The sequence below is a fragment of the Sapajus apella genome, unplaced genomic scaffold, assembly GCF_009761245.1.
Source record: "Sapajus apella isolate SASKATOON/1434 unplaced genomic scaffold, GSC_monkey_1.0 scaffold80, whole genome shotgun sequence".
Classification (NCBI taxonomy): Eukaryota; Metazoa; Chordata; class Mammalia; order Primates; family Cebidae; genus Sapajus; species Sapajus apella.
Genome location: NW_022437020.1, coordinates 6,041,317 through 6,052,788, shown reverse-complemented (window position 1 = coordinate 6,052,788; position 11,472 = coordinate 6,041,317). Strand labels below are relative to the sequence as shown.

The window sequence follows — 11,472 nt, the reverse complement described above, 5'->3', positions numbered from 1 at the left end:
GGCGGGCAGGGGCAGTAGCTCAGTCTGCAGACTCTTACTCAACTCCGCACTTGTAATTCCTGGCGCTTGACTGGCAAAGATCCCTTTTTCTGTGTATTGCTGAGGCTTTGGGGGAAGCGCTGTATCTGGACCCGAGCACCAGAGGTGGAGCCTCTGACTTGCCTGTCAGATGCACTTTCTGGATGAAGCAGCACCCCTCCCCGCCTTGGTCTGCCCTGAGTGGGCTTTGCTCACCCTCAGACCAGACCCGTTGAAATGCACCTGGTACCTCAGTTGGAGCTAGGAGATCTCTGGGTTTCTGCGTCTCTCTCCCTGGGTGTTGTGCGCTGGAATTGTGTCTAATCCGCCATCTTGGATCCTCCTCCTATTATGACTTCCTGAACCTCCCCAGGAGCTCACATTACCACTCATTTTTCTGTCTGGCTCTGCCTATAGTATCCAGATACCAACAACAATGCTCCATAACCATCTTTCCTAGAGCATCCAAGCACTCATCTCTTACAGGATGTCACAATGAATTCCTTAAGTGTGATTGGAACTCATTAAAATATAATATGCTTGGGTTTTGTTGATTATGTACTTAAACTGAGCTCTGAATTTTTGTTTATCATTTAAAAACTTGGTAAATGGAATAATTTAAACATTTGCAGCTTGCATACTCAGCTGCTGTGATTTACTTTTAAGTTTTGCGTTTGTCAATAATGTGTGATGACTTTGACTATTCTGTAATGGGAGGTCTTCTGTTTGAGAATATTTATTGTTATGAAGTTTTTGCAGTTTTGTGGTTATTGTAATTACCTCATGACCCCCTAGCTTACTTTAAATGAACTCTTTACAGGTAGGTACTTAAAATGGAGATACTGCTTTGTGTTTTAGGGATTAACTCTATTGGGAATTTAAGAACATGTAGAGAATACTAAAGTTAGTGAGTGTTCTAGTCCTTCCTTGCTGTATATGTACATACTTTTAAAATATCAGTCCTCAAGAGAGAATAATATGCAATTTCTTTAGCCTTAGATTATTTGTGGTGCTTCCTTGTACCCTGATTACAATCATGCCTAGCACTGAATTTCTTTACTTTTTCTACTATTTGCAGCATAGGATTAGGGAACATTTCTCATCCGTGTTGTGTGTCATATGTGTCCGCCGATGTTAGAGGTGCAGAGCATGTATGAATGAGCCAGGATGCAGGGCACTCCTTGAATAGGAGCTCAAACTGGGGCTTTTATGTGTGTAGCAGGGAAGGTCTCTCATACTGGATCTATGGATAAGTGGCCTCACGAGGCCAACATGATGATACATTCTATTTGTACACTTGACAAATCAGGGTGCCCAGATATTTGGTTAAACAGTATTCTGCAGGTGTCTGTGACAGTGTTTCTATATGAGATTAACATTTGAATGGGCAGACTGAGTAAACCAGATTTCTCTCCCCATTGTGGATGGGCTCCTCACCTAATCTACTGAATGTCAAAATTTCAACAGAGCATGTATTTTATGTCACTTATGTATTATTTATTTGTGACAAAATTGGAAATGTAGTATCACCAAAGACTAATGTCTTGTTTGAGAGACCACAGTTAAGAAGGAGAAGACAGTTTATTCCTAAAATGTGTTGTCTCCTGTTACAGCAGTTTTTGTTGCTATTTGTGCCTATTAAAAATATAAAAACAAAAACAGAAACAAAACTCTTGGTTCACATAAAAAGAAATTCTCTATCTTCAAGGTGGTACATAGGTCTTCTGCCTTCAAATTAGATTAAAACTGCAATTTATACCATTGGCTCTGCTAGGTCTCCAGCCTGCTGAATGCAGATCTTGGACTTCTCAGCCTCCACAGTCATGTAAGCCAATTCCTTAGGGTAGAGACAGATATAGCTAGATCTTCATGGTTTTGTTTCTCTGAAGAGCCCAAAGTAATACACTCACCCCATTTTGTCCCTTTTCCTTTCTTCACTCTCCATCAGCTTAGTTCCCATGAGTTGTCTTGTGCTCTAAGTCCATTTATCCACACCTAGGAGTCCCATTAAGAAACTGTGGAATTGGCTCAAATTCAGTGTGAGCCCCACTGACGTCTTCACATGCTTTCTCAATCTCTGATCTTTGTCCACAGTTCCAGATATCAAACAGCTTTGCTGTATTCATCCTTGCTTTTCTCTTTGGTTTTTCTTCCTTCTTTGGTTCGTCTCATCAATTTTCAACATTTCTTCTTTCAACATGTCCCATATTGTCTCAAAAAATGCAGATAAACAAATTGTTACAGAAATAAAAAGCATAGTGAAAGCAGCAAGAAATAGAATAGATAATGTTACCAGTGTATCCATCAAGTTGGAAGACAGGCTTGAGAGAAAATAATAATAAAAATGATTAAAGACAATATAGATGCAGAGATTAATAATTGGTGTAGTTAGTAAAGGAGCAGAACCAATGACAAGACAAATACACCCAATCAAAAAAATCTGACCATTCAATGGAACAGAAAATACAGGGAAAGATTTTTCACATAAGGTAATTAAAAACAAACATATACTTTTAATTAATACATTTTTGTACTATTGAAAATTTTAACAGAGATGAACGCAGTGGTTCACACCTGTATTCCCAGCTACTCAGGAGGCAGAGGTGGAATGATTGCTTGAGTCTGAGAGTTTCAGAACAGCCTGAGAAACGTAGTGAGACCCTGTCTCTTACAATGTTTTTAAAGTGTGGTTGCACATGTAGTTCCAGCTATTCCAGTGGCTGATGCAGAAGGACCACCTGAGGTCAGGAGTTCAAGGATGCACTGAGCCATGATTGCACCACTGCAGTTCATCCTGGATGACAGACCAAGATGCCATCTCTAAAAAATCAATCAATCAATAACAAATAAGTGACATAAAATACATGCTCTGTTGAAATTTTATTTTTATTTGTGATAAAATTGAAAATTTAGTATTATCAAAAACTAACTTCTTGTTTGAGAGACCGCTGTTAAGAAAGGGAAGGCAGCATTTCTTCATTCCTAAAATTGTGGTGAGACTTTTGGCATAGCCGTTTTCATTGTTATTCATACGTATGGAATAAGAAGCTAAAACCAAGATTAGAAACAAAACTCTTTGTCAGCCCACATAAGGCCTTCTATGGTGTGTTCAGTGTGAACCTGCTCAGCTTTCTCATTTGAGATACACATGCAGAAATTACCCTAAGTCCAACATCACCCTCTACCCTACGTCATACATACTCTTTAGAGAATAGAGAGCACCTTTTGTATTCCTATACCAATGCTTCTCAGCTGAGGGCTAAGGAGGCACTTTTCCTTCCAGCAGACATTTGGCAATATCTAGAGATATTTTTGGTTGTCACAACTGGGGAGGAGTGGTGTGCTACTGGTGTCTAGAGGGTAGAGGCCAGGGATGCTGCTAAATATCTCACAATGAACAGGGCAACCTCTACAACAAAGAAGTATCTGGCTCAAAATACCACTAGTGCCAAGACTGGGAAGCCCTGTTTGGCACTCCTAGCATTTGGCATGATAATTTGCACATTGGTGGAGCACCGCGTGGCTTGTTCGTAAATAATTGACAAAGGGTGAATCTAAATACAGCATTTTTCCCCTCTCTATTTAAGAATTGATGCCTTAAAGTATATAACTGACTGCAGGCTTCGTTTCTTCAAAACACTTTTATATTTACTGCCTCATCTGATAAACAAATCTCTATATATCAAGAGGAGAGAAAGGGTATATTATCAGAAATAGCACTGAATGTAGGGTCTAGGTTAAACCTGATTTCACTTATCATCAGCTGTATATCCACGGGAAAGTCAGGAAAACACCTTGGGTTTTAGTGATTTTTCATTGCTAAAATGATGGTATAAAATAATAATTATTATTTTTATTTTTAAGACTAGTACTTGGACTCAAGCAGTATGACCACATCTCCATGTTACACATCAGGAAATTGGGACTCTAATAAATTAGTCTAATTTCCCATTGTAACATGACCCATAAAATCCAAGCAGACTTAGCCATCTCACCTGCTCCCAGTAAGATGAAACTTCAACCTATTAAAGGTTTTTTGCCTCATTATTATTATCATTAATTTTATGGACATCTCAACATGACCACAAATATCAGGCACAGAAAACTTACACTGAAATGGGTCATTCACGTCCCCCTTTTTTTAGTTGGCAAATAGCCATACCCAGGTGTAGAGGTGAGCCCATATGCACATCATGACCCTAGCCTGGAAATATAATTCTTTCATTTTCTTGGCTACAAAATATGATTTTTTTCTTACTTACACCTTCACTTTCTGAGCAGCTTTAGAAACACATCTGCTTTCTATATGTTGAGGAAGGAAAACATGAATGCTTTATTATGCTCTACATAATCTAATACATTACATCGCTTATGGACCGTGTTATGTACAAAAAAAAAAAAACCCAGAAATCTCTAGAGGTACAGAAAGACCTAGAAAAGGAAGCTTCCTTAGACAAGAAGATGCCAGGGCATCCCTAAAATCTTCAAGCAGCCAGGCTCATGGGTCCAATCCACTCCTTTCAAAATGGACAAGTGATCACTTAATTCCCTAATAAACTTTATTTATAGAAGAGCACTTGAGATTGCAGGCCACCTGTACACATCTGCTTGGAAGAGCCAGTAAGGTCTGGACAGCAGCCTTGTTCTATAATCAGTGAGATAAGTCAAAGTGAGTAAGAGTTGGACTCAGACTCTTCACAGTGTGTTCCCTGGACACATAAGGGGCACTCTCACATAGGTGTACATGATTTCTTTTCAGACCAGAAGACCACTACTATCAAGGCAACCCTCCAGTATAATTACTGGCAGGAGAGAAGCCCTTCTCAATGCCCAATTTGTAATTAAGCAGGAATCCAAGTACTGTTATGGTCCACTGATCAACATTGCCTTAGTGTTTTTATCTTTTCAAAGAATAAGCAGTGTCTGTTCGCCATATTGAAGTTCACATTATATATTCTCACTTCTATTCATGAAAAAGACATCCTTCCAATTTTTTTGGAATGATCTTTGAGAAAAATAATATTCTAAGGAGTAAACCAAACCTAATAGAAAACTGAGCAGAAGATTTCAACAAGCAATTCATACAGGAGAAAATGCAAATGAACTATAAATACATGAAAATATTCTCTAGCACATGACTTTAAATCAGAGAAATAAAAAATTAATAAGATACATTTTTACTCCATTATCTAAAGAAAATAAAAAGTTAGACAATGTCAAGGGTTAAAAGAGATGTGGAACAAAAGAACTCTTGCCCATTGCTGGTGACATAAATTGATTTACACTATTTAAAAAATGATTGGTCAATATCCCATAAAGTTGAAGATGCCTGTATTTTATCATCTAGCAATTTTATTCCTCAGCATATATGCTATTAATAGCAAGCATAACAAAGAATGAAACATTGCTTATAAAATAATAACACTGAAAACAATATACATTTATCAGCAGAAAACTGAAAAAGTTGCAGTGGGTTCACAGAATAGGATGTTTTTAATCATGAAAATGGAGTCACAAGTATACACATGGTGTGTCTCAGAAATAAAATTCTGAAAATTATTTGTGTGCACAAGAGCACACAAACCCAGTAGAGGGGTGATATAGAATATGTATCTGTATGTATAAACATTAATATGTATATCTATATATACACTCTAGAATGCAAACATATCATATACAATATGTTCTGCATGTATATGACACATGTATATTCATATTCATATGTATATATACATATAAATGCATATATACAGTGCCTATCAACTCCCTATAAAATCTAGAAGAAACATTCATTTGGGTATGCTAAAATGTATAATCTTACCTCATTGCTGCAAAGTATTTTATTTCCTCCAAGGAAACTCAATCAGCACTCTAAAAACACTCATCTCCTTTGTGTGTGAGTGTATGTTTGTGTCTGAAAGAAAGAGAACATCATATAATAAAAATGTTTGGCAATTGCTATGGTATAGGCACTGACAATCAGAACAGATAGTAGCTACACCATTGTTTTGGCCACATTGGAGCTGAATGTCAGCCTTTCCCATGTGTTTTCAAGATTGCACAATGTGCAATGATAGATCCAAAATAAAATACAAACTTGCTATCAAGAAACTCCAGATCTTGATAGTGCACTAGATAGAGGCCATCACTTCTGTATTAAAATGAATCATTTGTGAGGGTCTTATGCTTTGGGTGTTTCTGGGCAGCTCAGATTCTGATTCTAGCTCTGTTAGTCACTGGATTACTCTGAAATTCTAGCATTTCATTACATAACCTCTATTTCACAGACATCCTTTTACACTCAGCAGTGGTATAGAAACCTTTGTCAGCACTCAGATTTGTGGCTCAGGAGATAGAATCCCATGGAATAGAGAACAGTGATTTACCTTTTATCTACGTGAACATGTACATTTGTATTTCTCTTTTTTTTAAGAGAAAGTTACTAATGCATATGCAATAAATTTTAAGTAAAAACATGGTTTCAAGTATCAAAAACTGCTCTTTGGACCTCTGTTGGTTTTGAACCATTCTACATGACCTGAATAGCTCTACTGCACCGCTAACTTCTGAGGCCACTCTTGGTTGGCAGGTCAGAGAACAAATAAAATGATAAATGCAAAGAGTTTAAAGAGAATGTTCCTCCTTGACCTTCAGATTCTCATTATTTACTCCCAGGTTGAAAAAACATGAAAGTTACTGCAAAAGCATTTCAAACATCATCATGATAGAGGGAATCAAACAATGTAATTAAGAGTGAAACATCAGCCAGGCGTGGTACCTCACACTTGTAATTCCAGCACTTTGGGACGCCAAGGCAGGTGGATCACGAGGTCAGGAGTTCAAGAAGACCAGCCTGGCCAAGATAGTGAAAACCTGTCTCTACTAAAAATACAAAAACTAGCTGGGCGTGGTGGCGGGTGCCTGTGATCCCAGCTACTCAGGAGGCTGAGACAAGAATTGCTTGAACTTGGGAGGGGAAGGTTGCAGTGAGCTGAGATCATGCCACTACACTCCAGCCTGAGTGACAGAGCAAGACTCTGTCAAGAAAAAAAAAAAAAAAAAGAGTGAAACATCAATATAAAAGGCTGATGATTCATCCTTGAGGTGCTGATGATTCATACTGGTATGGAAAGAACGCAGGTAAGACATTTTCAATTCAAAATGTTTTGAAAGTTAAAGTCATTTCATTTATATGTTGAAATCTTGCAGCCTTTAATCACTTGTTCTATCAGCAACTAACTTGTACATTCCCTAAATGTTAAGATAAATTATAAATTAAATTAGGAGGCAGTCAATAGCACTAACTTATTCACTAAGCATTTCCATACACATACAGTGGGATGAACACTGTAGCACAATAAAAGTGCACTAAATCTATACCATTCTTTAATTTCCACAGTGAAAGAAGAAACTACTAAATATAGTTTCTATTGGGTATGATGAAACAGAATTTGGGAATGATAGCATTGATAGATAGAAAAAAAATAGAAGTTAAAATTTGAGGAAATTAAAATAGAGGGGAGGTAAATGAGCATATGAAAATGTTCAGTGAAGTAATAATCTAGCACAGTTGGAAGTCACCCATGCTAGGCTGTCAGCTCCAAGGGAGCAAGGGAAATGCCAGTTTTATTCTCAGCTGCCTGATACATAGAAAGTATTCAAAAACCTCTTGCTCAATGATTGCATTAGGTAGCAGACTGTAATATGTAAGGGCATAATTATGTAAGTGGGAAGTATAAAATGAAGGTTAAAAATGAAGTTAGGGCTATATTGTGCAGAGTCCTGAATGCCAGACTAAGCAATGTAGCCATCTACTTACATGCAAATGATGGGAGTGGATATGTGAGAATTGCGTCCAGTAATAGCTAATAGCTCTTATTAAGACAAAGTCAGAGAAAACAGCTATCAACTCTGGAAAAACTATAAAAAGCAACTACTCAAATGCACTGGGCAGTGAATAGTAGAGGCAAAACCTGGACAAGATTTGACACTTAAAAAAAGGAATAGTTCTCTATGAATATTCCATTTTCAGAGATTATTTTCTAGAAGACAAGTCACAGACTGCATATCTCATCGAGTATGTAAGAAGCCTACAATTTCACCAGTCTGAAGAATGAGAGAATTGAGCTTAAGGCAACTACAGCCAACAGAAAGTGGGGAAGAAATCCTGGAAAGGATAAAGCAGGAGACAGGAATCCTCAATTCCATGAATCACCTTTGCCCCAATGTCCGAATGAATTCTGAATTATGTCTTACAAAGTGAATTCCAAACCGCATAGCTAAAGTTAAGGAACAAGTCTGAGAACAGACAATCAACCACAAGGCAGACAGGGTTTGTAGTTTCAATTCTGCCAAGTTAACAACCAGCTTTAAAAATACTGAGAATTCTTTGAAAGAACAGAACAGAATCCAGAATCTCTACAACATATTATTTAACAATTCAGAATAAGATCTAAAGCTATTTCACACAAATGAAATAGGCATATAATACATATTTTAAATAGAAAAGATAATGATTTCCAATTCCCAGGTGACCTAGATGTTGGAATTAGCAGACAAAAATTCTAAGGCAGTTTTCATATCTGTGCTGAATAAAGTTAAAGAAAATACACTTATAATAAGCTAAAAGATAGTGAACGTCAGCAGATAAATCCTAGAAATAAAAAGTAAATATCTGAAATATATAAATAAAATTACTAGAGCAGAATAGATTTAATAGAAAAAACACCAGCAGATAAATCCTAGAAATATAAAGTAAATATCTGAAATATATAAATAAAATTACTAGAGCAGAATGGATTTAATAGAAAAATGGAGATGATGACAGAAGAATTCAGTGAATGTGAAAATAAATCAGTGAGAGGTACTCAATCTAAAGATACAGCTAATATTGAAAACAAATTATCAGAACTTCAGAAATTGAGAGAAAGTAGGAACCCCTCTCTTACGCCCAGGAGCATACTGGGCACCCTTCCCAACATCCTACTCCAAATCCCCTGTCCCAGCACAAAAATAATGGAGAATCTTGAGTCCCTTCGAGGGAGATTCCAGGCACCTAGCAAGCAATTTGAGAAGTAAATGAGCAACCTGATAAGCAAGAAAGTAATCATAGCTTAAGACAATAGCCAAGGAAGTTAGAGCCATGAGATATTTGGTTCTTGATAGAAACTAAAAATAACATCTTGACACATGTCTCGTCTTAACATATGCCCCTGTTTTTTTTCAGATGCAGGAGTGATAAGGGGGAACTGAGGACTAAATTGTTTCAATGGTCTTCCTAAGGGGCCTGGAAGAAGTCACGTCTACAAGCCAGAACTTACATATCTTTCTGCTGACCCAAAATTTTTAAACAAAACTTTTCTTCCTTAACCAACTGCAAATCAGAAAAATCTTGGAATCTACTTATGACCTGTAAGCCTCTGCTTCAAGATATCCCATCTTTTTAAACCAAAGCAATGAATAAGCTCCATATATTGATTTATGATTTTGCCTGTAACTTTTGCTTTCTTGAAATATACCCATTTCTTTAAAGACAATTGCTTGAAAGCCATCGGGAAGATGGGTCTGATGCATGCACTGCCACATTCTCCGTGCCTGGTACCCTGCAAATAAATGCCCTCCATTCTGCAGTGGCAAACCTCAGTGTGAATATTTGGCCACTGTGTGAATATTAACCCACTGTATGAGTGGACTCACTTTGGTTTGGTAACAAAACCTATGGGGAATATAAAAAGCTCTAACATACACATTATTGGTGTTACAGGAGACAAAAAGAAACAAGTAGGAAAAAATATTTTAGGAGGTGATGACCAAAAATTTCTCAAAGCCAGAGTTTTTATAAGCCCATGATCCTCCTATAGGGTGCATACAAATAATGCCACATATTTTCTCATAAGCATTAGACTGCTGAAAACCAAGGAAAAAGACAGACTCCTAAACCTGGCTGACAGAAATGTCATAATGTTTAGAAAAAAAAGGCAATTTATCATTGGCTCTCTATTAGAAAAATTGGAGGCCAGAAAATTGTGAAATACTGTCTTAAAAGCTCTAGGAGAAAAAAATATATGTACACACACATGTATATTTATACACACATATACATATATATCAACCCAGAAATGTACAGACAGTGAAAATATTTTTTAAGAGTAAAAGCAAAATAAATACACTTCCAAATCAAAGAAGAGTAAAAGATTAGTCAGAAGCAGAATTATGCTATAAAAAGGTAAAGATCTTCAGGCAGAAGGGACATGGTGCCAGATAGAAACCCACATGTTTAGAATTGAATAAAAAAGAAGTCACTGGAAATGTGTAAATGGAAATGGTAAATACTCAAGATGCGAGGAATTAATGAAGATTTTTTAGTATAAGTCTGAATTATTCGTGAGCTTGTTATTCAGTTACTAATCTGTGAAATGTTCCAAGAAAATACAAAGAACATTTCAAAGATATATAGCTGTGATATTGTAAAATGTATATTTGTTCCTTTACCCTGTTTCTGGCAATACAATTTTTAAGAATCCTTAGAATCTCCAAAGTGGTATCTTTTTTTATGGTAATGAGTTGACTGACAGCTGGTAAGTCCTGGGCAGCCTGAGGATGGGGGTTGGTCATCTGAATGACCTAAGCAGGGTTAGAGGATTGGGACATTCAACTCCAACCTTCAAGGAGGGGAGAAGGGCTGCAGGCTTAATCTTAAACATGACTGAGAAAAATGTCATCGTTTTATAAAAACAAACTGTAATTGGCTTTTCATTAAAAAAAAATGAAGGCAAGAAAATAGTGAAATATGGTCTTATAAGTTCTTAAAAAAAAAAAAAAGTACCCACATGTTTATAGTTAATGGCCAATGAATTGATCATTGTCTACTGATCATCAATCCTCAATGATTTAATCAATCATGCCTATGGAATGAAGACTTCATAAACCCCTCAAAAACTGGGTTTGGAGAGCTTCCAGATAGATAGACAGACAAACAGGTGAAGGTGTTTGGAGACTGGTATGTGGAGAGGGCGTGGAAGCTCTGTGCACCTTCCCATGCCTTGCCCTATGTGTCTCTTCATCTGTATCCTTTGTTATATCCTTTATAATAAATCAGTAAGTAAGTTTAAGTGTTTCCCTCGGTGTGTGAAATACTTTAGCAAATCAGTGGAACCCAGGGAGGGGTCATGGGAATCCTGATTTATAGAAGCACAAGCAAAATAACCTGAGGTTTGCAATAGGCTTTGGAAGCAAGGAGAATGTGGGACAGTCTAGGGGCACCAGGCCCTTAACCTGTGGGATCTAACACAATCTCTGAGTAGAGTGTTAGGATTGAATTGGAGGGCACTCACCTGGTGCCACTGCAGAACTGATGGGCTGCTTGCTAGTGAGGAAAGCTCTACATATATTTGGTCACAGAAGTCTTCTGTGTTGACTGTTGTGGGGTGAGAGCAGAGGAAAAACAATGAGTTT

The 11,472-nt window shown here is 37.2% G+C and overlaps 2 long non-coding RNA genes across 3 annotated transcripts in view; one reads left to right on the top strand and one right to left on the bottom strand.

The window, feature by feature from the left end:
- The window catches only part of LOC116533189, a 250,753-nt gene extending 239,852 nt beyond the window's left edge, over positions 1–10,901 (top strand). For both annotated transcript variants that reach the window (XR_004261141.1, XR_004261142.1), the window contains exons 4-5: positions 1,793–1,843; positions 9,245–10,901. This is a non-coding gene — a long non-coding RNA (uncharacterized LOC116533189). The remainder of the gene's footprint in view (positions 1–1,792; positions 1,844–9,244) is intronic.
- LOC116533190 lies at positions 1,940–2,460 on the bottom strand. The gene is made up of 2 exons (XR_004261143.1): positions 2,217–2,460; positions 1,940–2,093 (listed from the first exon to the last, which is right to left on the bottom strand). It is a non-coding gene; the product is annotated as an uncharacterized LOC116533190 (long non-coding RNA).
- Positions 10,902–11,472: the final 571 nt, after the last annotated feature.